At 39.4% G+C, this 23,055-nt stretch overlaps 1 pseudogene; it reads right to left on the bottom strand.

The window, feature by feature from the left end:
• Positions 1–1,031: 1,031 nt before the first annotated feature.
• The window catches only part of LOC103563667 (olfactory receptor 7E178-like), a 31,281-nt pseudogene continuing 9,257 nt past the window's right edge, over positions 1,032–23,055 (bottom strand).

The raw sequence follows: 23,055 nt of genomic DNA, 5'->3' as shown, positions 1-23,055 counted from the left end.
ACACCTAACATTTGGAGCAAAATGTCCCTCATTCTTGACAGGAGATCTTTCTTTTTTATATTGTGGTAAAATAACATAAAATTTACTATCTTAACCATTTTTAAGTGTACAATTCTGTGGAATTAAGTACTTTCATGTTGTTGTACAATCATCACCACTTTCATCTCCAGAAGTTTTCATCATGCAAAGCTGAAACTCTGTCCACGTTAAACACTAACTCCCCATGCGCCTCCCCCAGTCCCTGGCACCCACCATTCTACTCTGTCTCTATGAATGTGACTCCTCTATGGACCTCCTATGAGTGGAATCGGACACTCTGTGTTCCCTTGTGTCTGGCTATATGATATGATTGGGGAGATATTAGATAGAACGAGAAGAAGAGTTATCAGGAAAATGGGGATTTGCCTTCATTCTGGTTGTCATTTCCCATCTTCTCCTTGGGAATCATACATCCCAATTTTCCTAGGAAAGTCTCAGTTGATAAAAATTTATTCAAACTCACTGTTAATAGTGTCCTATTTCAATTTCAAAATACTACCCTGGTTTGGATGGGAAATTAAACAGTCACCCTATTTGCTCAAGAATCTAACCAAGATCATTAAGAAGTAAAAATATTGTAGAAGTCTTGGTCCTTAATGTAGGATTTAGATCCTCCTAAAAAGTAGAAAAAAATCATGGAACAAGTATAAAAACAATAAATAACAAGAAAGAGAGTGCTATGATTATTTTGCAGTAATAAAAACAAGACTGCACATGACCAATAGTCCTGGGTAATATGTAAGGAAAGTGAGAGTGTATACTGATGTATTATGCATAACCCTGGAGGGGCTATGACTTAAGTGGGGAGTCCAAAATAATCTCCCAACTTCATTCGAGCTGCATTACGAGGGAAAATTGTGTAAAAAGAAAGCAGGGATCCGAGTGAACATACACATTATGTGACTGCAGATTCAGAATTTCTTGGTGCACATGTTTGATTTTTCCGCTTTTTCCAGTCCTATGAACCAAAGAAGATACCACAGTTATTGACATTAGGCTATTCTTCTGACAGTCCTCCACAGGACACTCTTGATGTCTCTGTTCCTCAGGCTGTAGATGAAGGGGTTCAGCATAAGTATACATAGCATACAAGTATACATATACATGACCATAGTATACCTCACTGAGGCCACCACATCCTTCCTCAAGGAAAATGAGACAGTAGAACTGAGGTACCCTCCAAGCCCTGTTCCATAAAACAAACGAACAATTGTGTAGCAATTGACACACAATTGACAAGCGAGAACCACAGTTCAAGAAGGCTTTGTACTTCCCACCCGATGATGAAACTCTCAGTACAGAGGAAATAAATCAAGTAGAAGAGTAAAGGATCCCTGAGAGTGGAACACCACCAAAGATAGCACCAAGAAAATAAATGTTATTGGTGGAGGTGTCAGAATAGGCCAGTTTGAGGAGTTGAGGAACATCATACAAGAAATGAGGAATTTCCACATTTGTGCAGAAGGTAAGCTGTGACATCATCAAGTAGTTCAACTGGGAGTCCTAAAGACTGATGAAAAGTGACACCAGGACCAACAAACCACAGAGGTGGAGGTTCATGATAACGGGGCGGTTCAGGGGGTGACAAATGGCAACCAACCAGTCATAGGCCATCATGGCCAGGAGTAAATAATCCAAACATATAGAAAGGCAAAGAAAGGACACCTGAGTTAGGCAGCCTGCATAGCTTATGGATTTTCTGTGTGTCCAGAGGTTCACCAGCACCTTGGGGACTGTAGTTGTGCTGAAACTGATGTCAGCCAAGGACAGATTGGAGAGGAAGAAGTACATGGGAGTGTGGAGGTGAGAGTCAGAGCTGAGAGTCAGGATGATGGCAGGTTCCCAAGCATGGTGACCAGGTAAATGGTCAGGAACAGTCCAAAGATGATGCAGTTTTGCATCATCTGAGAGGCCCAGGAGAAGGAATTCTGAGACACGTGTTAGATTCTATTGTTCCCTCTAGATGGGACACCTTTTGAAAAAGAAGACAGTGCTGAATGAAGAAAATGAGTATAGAGGTATCCAGCTAAATACTCATATTTTGGATTCAAGCATTTCACAACTAAAGTATTCACACCTGAGGACCTTACACCCCATTACCTTCAACACTGTTTTTCAGTTGTGAATTCTCTTTAGAACTCAGTCCTTACTGATGTCTGATCTATTCACCTGTTTCTATATACACCCACTTTAGAGCCACTGGGCCAAAGAATATTAGATAAGCAAGGACATTTTGAGACAACAAATCCATGAACACAGTAAAGTATCTGCCCCCTGCTTTTGAAGGAAAAATATAGAATAAGAAATATCCTTCTCCCTTTAAGGAAAAAAATCTTATTAAAGGGCACTAAGTAGCAGTCAAATGTACTTTATCTCATCCAAATGCCATGCAAAATATTCCCTTAATTTGGACTGTAGCCCTAGAAGAGCTAAACCTCATTAGCAGGATTCTAAATTAGAACAGACTGTTCATAATCAGCATTTTAATGTCAATTATCTTCATGGGTTTTCATCTTTATTTGATTGTATGATATTCATCGTCCACGGATATAAGTGTTCACTGAAACATGTGGGTTGTTTGGTCAAAGCCTTTTCAAATATAACTCAAATATATAAGTATCTGGCATTGGTGGACTTAACATTTTGATAAACATGTTTTTGGTAAATGCACAAAGTCATATACCATCGCTGATTCCAGAGATGGCATTCATTTACAATGCACCAATGATTAAACAATTATTACCTTTTGATGAACACTCTGTATCTATTTTTCATTTTTTGTCACATTATTTTCTGTCGATGCTACACAATCTTAGGGAAATGTCTGAGGTTAACTTCTCTTTTTGCTGTTTTTGGTTGTACTGGCTTGGTAAAATGTCTTAAATATATTTCTAATCCTAAACATTTATGAAGGGTTGTTTTCTCCTCAAATCCTATGTCTTATTAGTAAGTGAGAAATTTAGAACCAAATCCAGGTCTGAAACCTTAAGATGGTCTCCTTATCCCAGCTTAAGAGTTTTTTAAGTCAATCTTTCCTTGTAAGAGGTATTGCATTTCTCCTAAATTCAGCAATGTGAAGGCAATCAGGTCTTCGTTTCTCTTGGTAGGTCAAAAACTGATTTAATTTGGGAACAATGCAAATACAAAGAGAACGGAGAATACTATTACAAACACCAAGGTCATTTGCTTATCTGTAAAATGGGTATATTTACTGAACCTACTTTATCGAGTTGCTATAAATTAAATAAAATAATAATGATAGGGGCTGGCCCCGTGGCCAAATGGTTAAAGTTCCATGTGCTCTGCTTCAGCAGCCTGGGTTAGCGTGTTTGGATCCTGGGCACAGACCTACTCGACTTATCAGCCACACTGTGGAGGCATCCTACATACAAAATAGAGGAATTTTGGCACAGATGTTATCTCAGGGCTAATCTTCCTCAAGCAAAAAAAAGAGGAAGATTGCCAACAGATGTGAACTCAGGGTGAATCTTCCTCACCAACAAATAAATAAATAAATAAATAAATAAATAAATAAATAAATAAATAATAATGACAAAGTACTTAGACAATCATTCTCAGTACTGGTCACTGTAATTACCCGTTAATCTTTAAAAATTGACTGATGTGCTGGTCACAACCTAGAACCAATTAAATCAGAATCTCTACACATAAACCCTTTCGTCATACTAATACAAAGGCAGGGTAGAGAACCATTGCCAGGCACTTAGTAAATGCTCCATTAATGTTACTTATTATTATCATTATCACCTACTACTCACATTAAACATGTAAATATTTAATCATACTTGCTTCAGAATCGACATTTATTATCGATAAAAATTGAGGGGTTTTTGCTATCCTTGTATGATCCCATTCTCTCGCACTTCAGTTGCCCAAAGGAAAACACTGTCATTAATTTGGTGTGTGTATTTTCCTTTCAATGTTTTATTATATCAGTATTGGTTTATGTATTCATAAACAGTTTTCTTGAGAACCTACCTAAATAGTATCATAATGCACATATTGTTTCCTGAGAAGTTCTCATTTACCAAAATATTGTATGTTAAGTCTCTATAAAGTACACATATCTATTTCAAACAGTTTAAATGATGTGTAGTATTACCTGAGAGATAAACCTATTTTATCTTTCAGTTTCTTATCACAATATTCTCCAAAAAATTCTTACGTCCATCTCCATACCACACACGTGAGCATTTCCATAAGATATATGCATGCAAGATAATTGTCTGAGTTGTAAAAATTAATACGTGTGCAATTTTACTATTAATTTTCTACATTTATTTTCCCAATAGAAAATTTAGACAAAATCAACTACATGCTCTTACTGACCAGGTATAGAATCAGAAAGATCCTTCAAGTCTGTCTTGCAATGGTCTTTCTGTGATAGGTCCAGGTGAAAATTCTCATGTTGTATAGGAAATAATATTTCCATAGCTCAGATTTCCAAAACGGGCTGCAAAATGCATTACTATTTATAGAGAATCCTGTGATCTAGAATATTCATGCACTAATGTCCCCTGTAAACCGCTTGACCCATTCCCCTAATTTGCAAATGAACTCCCCGAATCCCAAAAGAAAGAATGTATGATTTTGCTTCTGTTTGCTCATGGGGACTACAGCAGGTTTCGAAAGAAAAGAATCACTCCTCTCTCTTCAAGAAGAGAGAGCCCTGGGGTAGCAGGCAGGAGACCTGTGTCTGAGTCCCACAACTTTCACCCACTAAACGTAGAGTTTGTGTCAATCTCTCCGCTTCTCTGTGCTGCCAACCCTTACCTAGAAATGCGGAGAATAATATTCATTTCTAGGATATGTGTGGCATATAACAGAAGTTTGTACTTCATAAATATCCACTCATGGTTTTAAATCAATTAGAATCATTATTGGAATAGTGGGCTTATTGATGAAACACAATCCCAAGAAAGTTTTAATGACCACTTCTTCTGTTATATGGCAGAGAGTTAGAAACCTATCATGTCCCATGGAATTCCTTCATGGAATGAATGGAAATCCTAACATGTGTCTCAGTCCACACAATAATATTGACTTCCCTTCCTCTGTCTCTCTTTTTTTATTTTTGCAAAAATCTCCACAATTTTTTTTTAACAATTGAATGTTGTAGGTTCTATTAAATGGAAAATTATCATTTCCTTAGAAAATCCATGGCATAGATACAAGCGCTGTTTTATCTTTTGTCTAGTCCTATGTAGCATCACTGGAAGGAATGAACGTACAGGCAAGAAAGAGCCCAATATGTAGAAGCCATATTGCCTATGCTTTGTTTCTGAGAACCAAGGAAGGGTCTATTCAATATACAACTGAGATTGTTGCTGTTCTTGTAGGCTACTCTATGCCAGGCTATGATAGGCTCTGAGGAATCAGAAATGGAGGAGATTATGTTGTTTCCCTCCAGGTATTCAAAATCTACCTGTATCAGGACAAAAATAAAATGTTCTCTCAGGATCTCAAGAAAACCAAATCTTCAGACCACAGAATGTTTTCATTGGATAGATGGTGCTTAGCCTTGATAATAATAATAATAATATCTAAAATTTACTTTGTCCTTACTATATGCATCCATCACCTATTCAGTCACATGTTCAGTATTCATTTGGTTTAATTCTTACTCAACGTACTTGTACCAACTGGAGATCAATTCAGATAACAATGTTGAGGCTCAGAGTTATTAAGAACTTTCCCAGTGTCACACAGCTAACTGGTAGAACAGATGGAGTGAAAATTAAATGATAGGTCTCTGAGGCCTCCCACAGAACTTGTTCACTCAGTTTCTCTGCACTTCAGAGAGTTTAAGCAGAGGTCCAGAGGTCTCTCATAAATTTCTCGAGGTATACTTTTTAACTGTTTCTTGTTTCCTGACTAAGAATGGAACCTGATATCCTGACTTCATGTCTCCTTAGAGATCAAGAGGGGTTAAATTATAAGAATGGAGGAGGAAGCAGACAGTGAAACAAAATCCAGGAGCAGGAACAAGAATTGCCAGGAGCTGACTCTTTCTGTGGTCCCCACCTTGATCTCAGCCATCCTTCCTGTAGTTGATGTAGCAGGTTCGACCCCCTGCTCTTTTGCTGTGGTCAACAAAAACCCCAAAGGGAGGAGCACAGTGAACTGGTGTTTCTTCCTGGAGTAACAGGGAAGAGACACACAAGTTGGGTTGGCTGGAATACTGTCTAGGTGCCCTGTCTATGGAGTCTGCTGTCTGGATTCGAACCTGATTTTGCCCCCTTTCCATCACAAAGCCCGTTAAAAATTGTACCAAAATGTGCTCCTATCCTCAACTCTAAAAGGATAACAATGCATGTTGCTCTCTTTTGGGGTTGGTAATGTAGATCAAAGATAACAAGCTACATACAAAACACAGCCCAGCACCTGGCACTTGGAATCCCTAGGCAAAGGTTTGTGATACAGTGGTCACTGCAACATTTTAATCATTGTCACCATCGTTACCTTCATGATAATTTTGAGTGCTTAGGAGACAGTTTAGAAGGACCTATTTCCTGCTCTGGTGGGGAAGATGTTTATCGGAGATAGAACAAGTATGGAAGGAAAATAGAAATCTAAATCAGAGTTCTAGGATCTCCATCAGAACCAACAGTATAAACTTTGTAGGGCTCTGAGCTGAGTCTTCGCATTTTGGTGTCCTCACCTCTGGTTGTACCAACTGTCCTGCTGGTCTTGATGATGAGGAAGCCATGCTGGTCCAGTTCTTCCTGTGTTCAGTGTATCCCACTGCACTTGGCATTCATTGGGCTGTGCTGTGTATCTATTGGGGCCAGGCAGAGAAAGGCAAATTGGCTGCCCGTCTCCTACCTTGTGTTGGATAGGGGCTGAGGCTGTGTCCTCAAGACTGGCAGGAAGATAGGTGTGGGCCTCTTGGTGCAGACAACTACTCAACTACTCTGAGAAGAGGAAACACATGTATAGAGCTCACTGCACTGGAGATGGCTAACTGATGGACTGAAAAGAACAGCCTGATTATTCACAGTAGCATGGCCTTGAGAGCTCAATGTCCATAGCATACGCTTACCCAGATTGGTCCATATTATCCCAATCTCTGAGGACTTGCTAACTTAATGGAAGAGGAAAAGGAGAAAAGTGAATGTACTTGGAAGAATCTAGGCCCTTCCTCTTCTCAGAAGAAGGGTGACATCTACTCCTCACTTCTGAATTCCAAGTTGCTTATCTTATAAAATCCAAAAACACTTTCCTCAATTAGAGAAAGTAATATGTGATTTTTCTATCTGCAAACCCATTGAATTAATCATGCACTTTAGAGCCAATTAGGTCTTCTATACCAAGAATCTGATAGTATTTCTATGTTCTCAGTTAAGGTTTGAATCTGTAAGGAGGACTTCCTATTTTTATTTTTATGGTGCTGGTTTCAAGTTTTGAGTTTTATGTGTTGGAGATTTATGTTTTTTGCTGCTTGGAATGACATCCAGGTTCTAATTTTTCTGTCCAGTAGATGTATAACAACTGTTTATTTTGACATATTTATCTGGTAATTTGATGGTTTGGTTAAATACTTCAAGTGGTCTCAGCAATGTCTACATTTACAGTGTAGGCCAGTGCTACAATCATCTCAAGGCTTGACTAGAAGAGTATCTGATTCCAAGCTCACTTTCATGGCTGTTGGTAGGATTCAATTCCTTGCAGGCTAGAGGATTCCTTTAGTTTCTTGCCAGATGGGCCTCTCCATCAATGGCAGTTGACAGCATGACAGCTGGCTTCCATCAGAGCCAGCCGGTGAGAGAGCAGGCAAGATGAAAGGTGAGTCTTTCTACACATTAACATGGAAAGGGACAACCCACATATTTCCAAATTCTATTCATTAGAAGCAAGTCACTACATTCATCCCACACTTAAGGAATGGGTATATACAAGGGTGTGAATACACATGGCAGAGGGAACTGGGAGCATCTTTGAAGCTACCTACCAAAGAGGCCTCATGCTGTATCAGGACAGTTGGCTCTAAGAAGAATAAGATGATGGGGATATTCCTCTGGTTTCCAGCATCATCTCCAAACCATCACATCATCATCATTTCAGGAAAAATTCCCTGGAGAAGCACTGGCCATGAAAGAAATTGCTCTGTTTTGGGTACATCTGCAGATCCCATCATGCTGCTCCTGGCCATACAGTCGGAAATCCCTCTGGTCTCTCTTACACTGATAGAGTTCTTCCATTGATGTCATTGATGTCCATTGATGTCAGAGCAAGCCATAGCTATTCAATGCCTGAATTCAACAAACATCTGATTTCTGCTCAAGTAGAGAGGGTTCATCTCTCTCTATATATATTTTCTTTAGAATCTTTGTGTCAGGGATTGCTAGGAAGATGGTAGCATAAGAGGACTCTGAACTCACCTCCTTCCACAGATGCAATAAATTTACAACTACTCTTGGAATAATTACCCCTGAAAGAGAACTGAACGACTATATTAAAAGAACTCACAACAAGGGACAGTGCTGACTCAGGTGGAAGGGAAAGAAATTCCCTTCTGGAGAGGAAAATCCCACACTTTAGCCATGGCACTTCAGCTGGGAGCAATATTAACGTACAAAAGTTTTCCTAGAGGAGCAAGGGATCTGAGTGGGAGAGCTTTGCCACAATAAGCAGCTTTTAGACTCAGCACAACCAAGTTGAGTGTCACAATATCTGGCTTTGCCAGCTATTAACAACAATGGGGAATATCCTCAGAAAACCTACTGAACATAAGGGGAAAGAAAAGCCTTCTCTTAAAAGGCCCATGCAGAAATTCACCCATTTTGGAAAGCAACCTAAAATGACCAGAAAGAAAAACGCACTGTCTTTGGGTGAAAAAAGGCCCACTTGATAGGCTCTGGTTGCATCTGGTGAGAGGTAAGACCTCCTCAGGCTGGGACCACTTCCCTAGGGACTGAGATATTAGTGGCAGCCATTATTGTAACCTAGTACAGATATGCTGACACAGACGCTGTCAGATACCACTGGAGTTCTTCCCCTGGCCTGTTAGTGCAGGGGTCTGCCCCATCTATTAAAGCACTGATCTGATCCAGCTCAGCCAGGGCAGACAGCCTGCACTAGGCCCTGGCCCCACTCAACTGCAAGACCTCTGTCAACTTGTGGGCCTGCATAAGTGGGTTGTGTGGGACCTCTGAAGTGGGGCAAGTGGAGCAACCTGTGTGGGGCAGGGCATACATGAGGGGCTGGCCTACACTGGCAGAGTGCATGGGGCCTCTGCAATGAGGTGAGTGGGTCGACTTCAGTGGGTCAGAGCATGCACATGGGACAAGACTCTGTTGACAGGGTGTGTGTGCCTGTGGTCAGTGGGGCTTGTCAGTAGCAGCAGACTTGTGCTTCTCCAACAACCACATAGGAGATCAGCCCCACCTTTCAATACCTAAAAAAATTGTGTGCTGCCATGCCTAGGGCTGGGCCCACCTACCTGCACTCCTGAAAGAGCTGACAACAGCTTTGCAGGCTGGATGCCTACAGTTATTTTAAGACCTTGAGCCTAGCACCCAGCCATGCTGGGGGCCTATTCACTTAACAGAAAAAGTGCAACAGGAATGTGCTATTAGACCTTGCAGCCAACTGTACTAGGGCTCCCCATGCCCAATAAAGTGACTGAAGGGACCATAGCAGCCACACACAGCTGAGCGTTATGACCAGCTGGCCAGGGGGACAGCCTAGCCTCCCTGTGCACCTACAGCAAGAGCAATCCTGCCTCAACAGAAGGACACATGTAGCCCACATGGGACACTCCTGGAACATTTGGAACTGGTGACGAGAAAAAAGCACAAGAGGAAAGAACACTGCTGGGACTCATAAGACATCTCTTACATAAGGTTACCTCTCCAAGATCAAGAGACATAGCTGATCTACCTAATACACATATATAAGCAGAAAGAGGCAAAACGAGGAGACAAAGGAATATGTTCCAAACAAGGGAACAAGATAAATCATCAGAAAAAGAACTAAATGAAATAGAGATAAACAATCTACCTGATAAAGAGTATAAACTACTAGTCATAAGGATGGTCACTGATCTTGGGGAAAGAATGGATGAATTCAGTGATAACTTCAACAAAGAATTGGAAAATATAAAAAAGAACCAATCAGAAATGAAGAATACAATGAGGGAAATAAAAATTCACTAGAGGGACTCAATAGCAGATTAGATGATACAGAAGAATGGATCAGCTGGGCAAAACAATAGAGGAAATCACCCAAGCTGAACAGATAAAAGAAAACAAATTAAAAAGAACAAGGACAGTCTAAGGGACCTCTGGGACAACATCAAGTGTATCAACATCCACAGTATGGGTGCCACAGAAGGAGAAGAGAGAGACAAAAGGACAGAAATCTATTTGAAGAAATAATAGCTGAAAACTTTCCTAATCCAAGGAAGGAAACAGACATCCACATACAGAAGGCACACAGAGCACCAAACAAGATAAACCCAAAGAAGCCCACACCAAAACACATTAAAATTAAAATGTCAAGAATTAAAGATAAAGAGAATACCCTAAAAGCCACAGGAGAAAGGCAACAAGTTACATACAAAGGAAATCCCATAAGGATGTCAGCTGACTTCTCAGCAAAAATATTACAAGCTACAAGGGAGTGGCACAAGATATTTAAAGTGCTGAAAGGAAAAAATCTACAGCCAAGAATACTCTGCCCAACAAGGATATCATTCAGAATTGAAGGAGAGATAAAGAGTTTCCCAGAGAAGCAAAAACTAAAGGAGTTTATAATCAAGAAACCAGCCTTACAAGAAATGCCAAAGGAACTTAAGTGGAAAAGAAAAGACCACAAATAGAAATATGAAAATTTTCAAAAACAACAACAACAACAACAAAGATAAAATCACTGGTAAAAGCAAATATGCAATAAAGGTAGCAGATCAACCACCTATGAAGCAAATATGAAGGTCAAAAGACAAAAGGACTAAAATTACCCAGTTCCATAATAAGAAGGTAATGGATACACAAGCACAGAAAAGAGCAGAAATATCATATCAAAAACATGAAATGTGGGAGGAGGGGAGTAAAAGAGTAGAACTTTTAGCAAGAAGTCAAACTGAAGAGACCAGCAACTCAATACAGATCGCTATATATATAGGTTATTATATATGAACCTCATGGTAATCACAAATCAGAAGTCTGTAATAAATACACGAAAGAATCCCAAACATAATACTAAAGAAAGCCATAAAACCACAAGAGAAGAGAGTAGGAGAAGAAGAAAGGAACGGAGAAGACCTACTAAAACACCAAGAAAAAAAGTAACAAAATGGCAACAAGTACATACTTATCAAGGGCTACTTTAAATGTCAATGCACTAAATGTCCCAATCAAAAGACATAGGGTGGCTGATTGGATAAAAAAGCAAGACTGCATACAAGAGACACACTTCAGACATAAAGACACTCACAAACTGAAAGTGAGGAGATGGAAAAAGATACTCCATGCAAATGTCAATGGAAAGAAAGCTGGGGTAGTGAAAGTTATATGAGACAAAATAAACTTTAAAACAAAAACCGTAACAAGAGACAAAGAAGGGCACTACATAATGATAAAGGGAACAATCCAAGAAGAGGATGTAACACTTGTAAATATCTATGCACCCAACATAGGAGCACCTAAATATATAAAGCAACTATCAGCAGACATCAAATGTGAAATAGCCAGTAAGGCAATAACAGTAGGAGACTTTAACACTCCACTTACACCAGTGGGTAGATCATCCAAACAGAAGATCAACAAGGAAACATTGATCTTAAATTAGCCACATTTTGGTCACATTAGATCAGATGTACTTAGCAGATATATACATAACATTCCATCCAAAACCTGCAGAACACACATTCTTTTTGAATGCAAATAGAACACTCTCCAGGATAGATCACGTATTAGGCCACAAAATAAGTGTCAATAAATTTAAGAATATTGAAATAATACCCAGCATCTCTTCTGACCACAACAGTATGAAACTAGAAATCAACAACAGGGAGAAAATTGGAAAAGCCACAAAAATGTGGAGATTAAACAAAATGCTACTGAGCAACAATTGAGTCAATGATGAAATCAAAGAAGAAATCCAAAAATACTTGGAGACAAATGAAAATGAAAACGTAACATGCCAAAATTTATGGGATACAGCAAAAGTGGTTTTAAGAGGGAAGTTTATAGCAACACAGGGCTATTTCAACAAACAAAAAAAATCTCAAATAAACAATCGAACAGTGCACTTAAAGGAACTAGAAAAAGAACAAATGAAGTCCAAAATCAGTAGAAGGAAGGAAATGATAAACATCAGAGCAGAAATAAATGAAATAGAGACTAAAAACAAAATAGAAAAAAATCAATGAAATGAAGAGCTGGTTCTTTGAAAAGATTTTTAAAAATTGACAAACCTTTAGCTAGACTCACCAAGAAAAAAGACAGAAGGCTCCAAAAAATAAAATCAGAAATGAAAGAGGAGAAATTACAACAGACACCTCAGAAACATGAAAGGCCACAAGATAACAGATAAAAGACCACAATGAAAAATTATACACCAACAAATTTGATAATCTAGAAGAAATGGAAAAATTCTTAGACTCATACAACCTTCCAAAAATGAATCAAGAAGAAATAAAAAATTTGAATAGACCAATCACCTGTGAGGAGATAGAAAAGGTAATCAAAATCGTCTCCAAAAACAAAAGTCCAGGACCAGACAGCCTCCCTGGTGAATTCTACCAAGCATTCAAAGAAGACTTAATACCTATCCTTCTCAAACACTTCCAAAAATTTGAAGAGGAGGGGAGGCTACCTAACTCATTCGAAAAGGCCAACATTACCTGATACCAAAACCAGACAAAGACAACACAAAAAAAGAAAATTACAGGTCAATATCACTGACGAACATTGATGCAAAAATCCTCAACAAAATACCAGCAAATGGAATAAAACAATACATTAAAAAGATCATACACCATGATCAAGTGGGATTTATTCCAGGGATGCAGGGATGGTTCAACATCCACGAATCAATCAACGTGATACACCACATTAACAAAATGAAGAATACAAACCACATGATCATCTCCATAGATGCAGAGAAAGCACTGGACAAGATACAGAATCCATTTATGATTAAAAAAAAAAACTCTGAATAAAATGGGTATAGACGGAAAGCACCTCAACATAATAAAGGTCATATATGACAAACCCACAACTAATATAATACTCAATGGAGAAAAAGTGAAAGCTATCCCTCTAAGAACAGGAACCAAACAAGGATGCCCACTTTCACTACTCTTATTTAGCATAGTATTGGAAGTCCTAGCCAGAACAATAACACAAGAAAAAGAAATGAAAGGGATCCAAATTAGAAAGGAAGAAGTGAAACTGTCACTATTTGCAGATGACATGATTTTATTTATAGAAAACCCTAAAGATCTAGCATAAAACTTTTAGAAATAATTAATGAATAAGGTAAATTTGCAGGATACAAAATAAATGTTCAAAAATCAGTTGAATTTCTCTACACTAACAACAAAGTAACAGAAAGAGAAATTAAGAATACAATCCCATTCGCAATTGTAACAAAGAGAATAAAATACCTAGGAATAAATTTAACCAAGGAAGTGAAAGACCTGTATACTGAAAACTATAAAATATTGTTGAAAGAAATAGAAGAAGACACAAAGAAATGGAAAGGTACTCCATGCTCTTAGATTGGAAAAATTAACATAGCTAAAATGTCCATACTTCCTAAAGCAATCTACAGATTCAATGCAATCCCTATCAAAGTTCCAGTGACACTTTTCACAGAAATAGAACAAATAATCCTAAAATTCATATGAAACAATTATGAAACAACAAAACCCCTGAATAGCCAAAGCAATCCTGAGGAAAAAAAACAAAGCTGGAGGTATCACACATCCTGATTTCAAAATACACTACAAAACTGTAGTAATCAAAACAGCATTGTACTGGCACAAAAACAGACACATAGATCAATGGAACAGAGTCTAGAGCCCAGAAATAAACCCACACATCTACAGACAGCTAATTTTCAACAAGGGAGCCAAGAACATACAATGGAGAAAGGAGAGTCTCTTCAATAAAAGATGTTGGGAAAACTGGAAGCCACATGCAAAAGGATGAAAATAGACCATTATCTTACACCATACACAAACATTAAGTCAAAATGGATTAAAAACTTGAATGTAAGACCTGAAACCATAAAAATCCCAGAAGAAAGCATTGGCAGTACACTCTTCAACATCAGTCTTAGCAGCATATTTCTAAGTACCATGTCTACTCAGGCAAGGGAAACAACAGAAAAAAAATAAACAAATGGACTGCATCACACTAAAAAGCTTCTGCACAGCAAAGGAAACCATCGACAAAGTGAAAAGACAACCTAACAACTGGGAGATGATAGTTGCAAACCATTTATCTGATAAGGGGTTAATATCCAAAATATATAAAGAACTCATACATCTTCAACAACAAAAAAAACTACAACCTGATTGAAAAATGCGCCAAAGATCTGAACAGATATTTTTCCAAAGAAGATATTCAGTTGGCCAACAGGCACATGAAAAGATGTTCAACATCACTAAATATTAGGGAAATGGAAATCAAAACTACAGTGAGATATCACCTCATGCCCATCAGAATGGCTATAATTAACAAGACAAAAATAATGTGTTGGAAAGGATGTAGAGAAAAGGTAACACTCATACACAGCTGGTGGGAGTGCAAACTGGTGCAATTGCTATGAAAAACAGTATAGAGATGCCTCAAAAAATTAAGAATAGAACTATCATACAATCCAGCTATTCCACGGCTGGGTATTTATCCAAAGAACATGAAAACATGAATGCGTGAAGATATATGCACCCTTTTGTTCATTCCGGCATTATTCACAATAGCCAAGACTTGGAAGCAACCTAGGTACCCATCAAGGGATGCATGGATAAAGAAGATGTGGTATACATACGCAATGGAATACTACTCAGCCATTAAAAATGATGAAATCTTGCCATTTGTGACAACATGGATGGACCTTTAGGGTGTCATACTAAACGAAATAAGTCAGAGGGGAAAAGTCAACTACTGTATGATCTCACATAAATAGAAGATAAAAACAACAGCAGACAAACACACAGAGACAGAGATTGGATTGGTGGTTACCAGAGGGGAAGGAAGGAGGGAGGAGGGCGAAAGTGGTGATTGGCACATGTGTTTGGTGATGGATGGTAATCAGTTTTTGGGTGGAAAACATTAAGGGATCTACACAGAGATCAAAATGAGGTATACCTGAAATTTATATAACGTTGTAAACCAATGTTGCCTCAATAAAAACATTAAACACTTGTTGAACAGTACCAGAAGTATATCACAGGAGATGACTGGGAAATATCTTCACTAGGAAGATACATCAAAACAATAAACTTAAGAAATAGAACAGATCATTTGTGGGATCCTGGCAGTTTGAGTAGACAGAAATTAAGAGTAAGGGAAGCTGAAGAGATCCCAAACCCTCACAGACCAATGGCTTCAGCCTGCTAAGACACTTATATCTTCAAATTTTCAACATTAAATTTTCACAGATACCAAACTTCTCATTGACTGGTGAGGTTCTTCACAAACACTCGCCTTGGAGGACTCCTCTCTCCAGTGTCCTCCATTATTTTCATTTTTCCAACCAAGTAGTCACACTGGGTTTGAACAGTTGATACCCAGTCCACGGGAAAAGGTACGTTAATGAGAAAGGCTCATGCAAGAGGGGACAAACCTTGCCACGAATCGGGAACTCTATTTCTAAAGAAAACAGTAAAATTATTTCAAAAGGATTAAAAAGGTGAACATGCTCTTTCTGTGCAAAAAAATTTTTATCTCTAAATCATGAAAGCCAAACTCAGACGTAGGTACACATTTGCAAAGCACTGAGACTTTATTCAAATAGGAAATAAAGGAAATGAGACAAAGAGATCTTTGTTCTGATGGGGAAACCACTAGAGCAGTGGTTGTCAAACTTTGGAGTACATCACAATCATCTGAAAGGCTTATTGAAACACAGAAGATGATGGAGCAAGAAGCCCAGCTTTATAATTCAGCATCTCAAAAGTGGAGTCTGAGAAAGTAAATTCCTAACAGAGTGATGGTGTTGCTTTTGCTCCTAGAAACACATTTACACAACCACCACAACAGATTAAAACCCTATTAGTGCACGGACTATGTATCTGTTATTTGCCATTATATTCAGAGTTGGCATCACTGATGCTGGAACACAGTAAGTACATAACATATATCTGTTCTCTGAGAGGTGACGAAGAATGATGTCATCCTTACCTACTGTGACCAGGTTCTGGTAGTTCTACAACATCACGTCTCTGCATAGGTTTTTCTGAGTGAGGTCCGGTAACATCCACTCCTCCTGGATGAAGTCTACAGCCATATAATCAAAGGTCACTGAATCCTAAACTATCACACACATGCTGGTGGTTAGCCAAGAAATATCTCCAGCGAGGTTCACTGGGGAATGAGGATGGAAGACCCAATACCTATCCAGGGTTATGAAGTCTCTCATTATCTTCCTGGAGTTCTATGGTTCTAGGCCCATTTCTCTATCTAGACTCACTCACTGCTGATCTCTTCCACTCATATGGCTTTAACGGCATCTCTTAAACAAGACCTTATCTCAGAATAACAAAACAAGAGGTCTTCTTGTGTTTTTCCCTCCATTGCAACACAATGCTCTCTACAATACAGACACTTGATAACAGTGTAGAATGACTGAATTCTTTGAGAAAAGGACACTTACATCTTCTTTACCATCTGTCAGAGCATGCAGAAAGCAAGAAACATGCAGTCGGCATCCAAGAGGTTCAAGATTGATTACTGAGATTAATTTCTGGATAATTCCTCTTCAATAGGCAAGGTTCTACTTCCTGGGGGAAATTCAACTAGAGATTCAGTCCTTGTGTGGGGCTTTATTTGCTTTAGGAAGCTCTGGACACAGGTATGCCTAGAAGGAATGTACCCACCTGCTGGATTTCAGTATGTCATTCTGTAGGATATGCTTTTTTCTTACCTCATGACAATTTTTCAGCCAGACAGACACCAGCCTTTCAGCCTCTGTGTTTTCCTCATGAAGGGAGAAAGGATCCCTAGAAAGAAAATCTCAGGGAAAAGAAGGAATACATCAGAATGCAGACTGACCATATGTCCCAGATTTACTTACCTGAAAGTCATTCCATCCTAGTTTGAGATTCCCATATATCCTTACACACTCAAGCAATCTCTCACAAATACACACAACTGCCATCAAATGCCAGAGTAGTCCAGTCTCACCTGGATCCGGAAAAGGGGATTTCAAGCCATGCTGACCATGTGGAAAAGGAGAATAATCTTATTTCACATGTACAGAAACTAAAACCCTGAGAAATGTGATGTTGTATTTGCCCAAGATGATAAAACTCATAAATGAGATTGTGCAGCGCTGATTGCCAAAGCACACGTGCCAGGAAGCTCACTTAAATCACAGCATTCTCTGGCATACTTCAGCTGCTCCTAAAGGAACCAGCAGCATGACTGCTCAGGCCCAGACCACTGGACTCTATATTATGCAGGGGTGACATTTAGCATACTCTAAAAATGAGAATCAACAAGGACTTACCATGGGTCAAATCAATGGCTGCTATCCTGAGACAGCGGTGTTAAAATGTGCCTGATGGGAAGTTTGATCCCAAGATCCCTTAAGAGCAACTTATGAATCTAAGTGGATATGGCAATCTTTGTCACTCTTGACACAGAGTTATCTGGAGTCTTGTGTCTTATCAATCATTAATCAACAAGTGTTACTTATTAGTCATCAAACATACCTTAGCCATCTCTCTATAGATGATATACATGGAATTAACCAAGAACAGTATACTCTATAGCATGAGTGTTAAAATCAATTACCATTTACTGAAAACCAGTACATGACAGAAGTCTCACTAGGAGCTTTACATATATAGGCTCGCTTAATTGTTATAAGAACCCTTTATAATAGATATCCTTACCTCTATTTAAGAGCTGAGGGGGCCAGCAGGTGGCGCAGTGGTTAAGTTCACACATTCTGCTTCGGGTGGCCTGGGGTTCACCAGTTCAGATCCCGGGTGAGGACATGGCACCGCTTGGCACGCCATGCTGTGGTAGGCGTCCCACATATAAAGCAGAGGAAGATAGGCACGGATGTTAGCTCAGGGCCAGTCTTACTCAGCAGAAAGAGGATGATTGGCAGTAGATGTTAGCTCAGGGCTGATCTTCCTCAAAAAAAAAAAAAAAGAGGTGAAAAAAGCTAGATTCGCATAGGACTGATAGTTGGTCCAGCATCATCCAGTTAGGAAACAGAGAACCAGAACTTGAATGTAGGTAGGTTTGTCTTAGAAGCTTGATCTCCTGAGGTTGTTCTTCCTCCCAAATATGACCAGAAGCTGGTGTCGACCTGCGCCGTCCATTACGGTAGTCACTAGCGACATATGCCGTTGAGCACCTGATATGCAGCTAGGAAAACAGGATTTTAAACTTTCTTTATTTTATTTAAATAAGTTTTATATTTAAAATTGTTACTAGATTCACTTATTTGAAAACTTAAATGTGTTTGGAAAAACTTGGATATTGCATCTACTTTCTCAACAGTAATTTTTACATGATGCAAACATAGATCAAGTACATGTGATGAAAATTTCATGTGCTAAGGGTGCTAGACCCAGAAGGGTGGGATATAACAATAGATTGGGTCAGATTCACTGACATGGGTGTACTGAATAGACGGTCCGGATTTAATATGTTAGCTCATGGACCTGGGAATGGCTCTGACAGCTTACTTCCTTAGACTGAAACTCAGACTCAACGGGGGCCTACAGTAATGAGCTGACATGCCAGAGCTTCCCCAGCAAAATGTGATAGGGTGAATGTGACACTGGATTGACCATGTGTGTACAGCCCCCATTCCCCATTCTGTGCTGAGGGAAGAAGACTCTCCCTTCACAAAGATATTGAGAAATAGATTAATAAGTAGAACACCTCCATTCTTGAAAAGCTCTGTGTGTATTTTCCTTTACAGGACAGACATGACTATAGAAGATGCCATCACTGAGGCGAATTCTCTGATTTCACTGGGAATGATGAGAACCCAGAGTAGTAGAAATCAAGTAGGCAGCACTCAGTCTCCAAAGACAACGTGGCACATAAACCATCAGAGGCAGCGGGAATGAAGCAGGATTCAGAATGCTTTGGCCTGCTGACATCTTTAGTAGTGGTTAACTGATCCCAGGCTAACTGGTTCCTGGGAATGAAATAGACATGCAGCCTATTAGAGCAGGGGTCAACAAATCCAGCTCTAAAAGTCCACATGGTAAATTTTAAGCTTTATGGGCTAAATAATCTCTGTTGTGAAACTCAACTCTGCCATTGTAGCATGAAAGAAGCCACAGACAATATTCAAACAAATGAAAACGGTTGTTTAGATAAAACTTTACTTACAAAAACAAGTGAAGAGCCAGATTTGGCCCAGCATCTATAGTTTGCCAGCTTGTGTGCTAAAATTTTGCTTGATGTTTGTAATAAGAAATCTCAAGTCTGGCAACCAAAAATCTGACTTAAGCCACTACAGTGGAAAAACACAGCCCACTACCCAATTCCAAGACATTGATCAGTTCACAAACTTAGAACCCCTTCATCAAAGGAAAGACCCTCCACCATCGCCACAATCTGTGGTATAAATCATCCTTCCAACCCTCTACAAAGGAACTTGCAGTCATTTACTAGAGTGAATGTGCATTGGGGAAAAGGAAATACCCAAACAGGCTTTAAGATGACACTAATTTCTGGGGATCCAAAATACCATTGTGGCCCACCTGCAGTCAAAGTGGAGGCTTATGCCATCAGGTGATAGATGAAGTCTTAATTCCACTGAACTCTTATTAGACCCGGCTGAACCAAGGGCACATCCTGTGGTTATTTCCTCAGTTCCTAAAGGTGTAATTGGAATATAGAAATTGGCGGAATTCCCTTAAATTAGCTTTCTGACCCATAGCGTGAGGACCAGTATGGTAGGAAAAGCTAAATGGAGGATCCTGGAATTCTCCACCGCCTGACGTGATAATCCAGAAATAACACAACATTGCTGGGGGAACTGCAAAACTAATGTCAACGTCAAACTTGCCTGAGGACAGAGAAATAGGAAACTGATCTTGAAGAAATAAACCACAGGTCTTAACAACAACCTTGAGACCAATTCCAGAAACATAAACTATAGTAGTTCTGCATGTTTTCTCTACGCTTGTTATATGTATGTGTTTATTTATATGCCTGTATTCATGTATACTATCTACTTCTGTATCATTCCCATTTTTATTAATATAAAAATTATAATATAACATTACAATTTAGTTTTTAGGTAACAGAATATTCATGAGATTGTAACTAAATTTGAGGAGTACTTACTCTGGCCCGTGATGGGGACGAAAATGACTCAATAAATTTATAACTTTCTGATAGAAAGCAATTTTCAATGCACTATGTCACCTCCAAAAGATTTCATAAAAGATCTTTTGAACCCTCTAGACACATCTCTAGCCTCTGTAGTTGGCAAACTACAGCTCACAGCCCATTTTTGCAAAAAAGATTTATTGGAAAAAAGTCATACCCATTTGTTTACTAAGGTTTATGGCTGCTTGTGCTCTCTGAAGGCAGAGCTGAGTAATTCCAGTCCTTATGGCCCACAGAGCATTAAGTACTTTACCATCTGAGCCTTTTCAGAGAAAATTTTGCCGATCTCTGTACTAGACCCAATTACCAGTTTACAGGAATTACAAGAAATGAAAGAAACATTTAAAAACACCATGAAAATAAAATCAGAAATATCAAAAAATGTGAGTTTCTAAAAGAACACGTGACTATTCAAAGTCGATATTTTGGAGGAACAATAGTTCTATTCTGGGCTAGAAACACTAAAAAAATGAACAATTGTCATATACTAACCTTGATATGGCCCTAGATCCAAAAATGTGTTTTGGAACAATGTGGAAAATTTTAGTTCTTACAGAGTAGATATTAGATGACATTATTTTTAATTTTCTTGGGTGAAATAATAGTTTTATATCTTATCTTAAAGAGATGTATCACCAAATATGTAAAGGTCAAGCATCATGTCTGCAATTTAATGCTACTAACTCTCAAAGAGTTCACCAAAAAATGTATATTTCTTTATCTAGAGAGAGAACAAACATCCAGAATGGTAAAATGGATGAATCTACTTCAATAGACACTCCTTGTACCAGCTGTTTACATTTTCTTTAGGTGTAAGATTTTTTGAAAGAAAAGTACCAGAAAAATACACATAGTATAAACATTCTGTTGATGAGAAATTCAATTATTCAAGAAGTATTGTAGTGAAACCTCTATTCTGTTCTCCCAGAGGCTCCTGGTTTGAAGCTCTGTGGGGATGCACGGGCCCAGGAGTCCAGATGAACAGACAGGTGATAGCTTTGTTTCTCTTTAGCAGAAACACTTGTGTTCCACATATGTTTCTAATTAGAAACTGAAATATACACACCAAAAACATCTAAGAAAGTACATTATCTTTCTACTTGAATGTAGTGTGTCAAAAAGAAAGAACATACAAAGACAAAGCCAAATTCTCAGATGAAACATTCTTTTGTGTATGAAATGGAAACAGGCCTGTGAGGACACGTGGACAGGAGGACACAGGTAGAGTCAAGGTCACTCCAACAACAAAAATTCTTTTCCTTCTGGAGAGAAGTCACAAAGGTTGTTTTGCAGGTGTTGAGGCAAGGGCAGGCCACGCCAAAGTATCCCACAGTAGCACACTGATCGTTTTGAATTAAAATTACTTGAGAAGAAAAAAGGCATTCTGACCCTTCTGTCTCCGTTCCACCTGAAAGCAGGAAATGACCTCCCCTAGGAAAGATGCTCTCCCTGCATCCTTGTCACCAGAGCTGGGGGATTCAGGGCTGAGAAGCCGCATAAACAAACCTTGGTAATTTACTACCTAAAGCCTTCACTCTGCTTAAATTCCTCACTATTTACATACCTCAAATCTAAGTTTCTTTGTCCTGTCATTCCTCAGAAATTTATTGTTTCTTTGTGTAAAAGATATACATACTGCCTGCTTTGTTCACTCGCTGAACATCGTTTGTCTATGATCCTCAATACGCATGTATTAAACTGGGTTTTTTCCTGTTAATCTGGTCTTGTGTGCATTTTATTATTAGTCCAGCCATAAGAGCACAAGAAGGGAAGAAAGAGGATTCACACACACACACACACACACACACACACCTGGCAGAGTCTTCTGAAAAGGGGAGCACATTGGATGAAAAGACCCCAGGGATGTGCCTTTACCGCATTTTCCAAATTGTGGAACCTGAGGACCCATAGCACCAGCAGCCTGTTGGGCAGTCTAGGTGGATGTGAACCACACAGGCCCAGCCTCTCTAAGCAGGCCCCTCAGTGGCCCTGACCCAACCTGTCCTTTGATTCCTCTCCTTCCTCCTTACCCTTCACAGGAGCCTCACCAGAGCCCACCAAGGCCTGACCACGACCAACTTGATATTCTCCAAGTTGCACAGAGCCAGCAGTGGGAAAGAACTCAACGCATGTGTGATGTCGCATTCACTTCCTTCCTGTGGCCAGAAGGGATGGGGCTTCTGCATTCAGCAATCAGGTATGTTGCACCGCTTCAGACAGAGAAATTGTAGACTCCTCCAGTGTGGGCGAGAATGGGCCATGGTCAGCTCATCACGGAGACTGGGACAGGAGGAAGCCCAGAGGCCAAGGCCGAAGGTAGAACCAGCAATATGAGTGAGGCCATGGGCAGAAGATGGGGCCTATACCTGGAGGTGGGGTTGGAGGCCCCTGGAGGCACATCTTCTCTTTGGACGGTGGAAGGGCAAGGCTGGGGCTGGGGACTCACACCACA

Source organism: Equus przewalskii, chromosome 6 (assembly GCF_037783145.1).
Source record: "Equus przewalskii isolate Varuska chromosome 6, EquPr2, whole genome shotgun sequence".
Taxonomy (NCBI): Eukaryota; Metazoa; Chordata; class Mammalia; order Perissodactyla; family Equidae; genus Equus; species Equus przewalskii.
The sequence above is the reverse complement of the archived record's forward strand: the minus strand, read 5'-3'. Positions and strand labels throughout refer to the sequence as shown.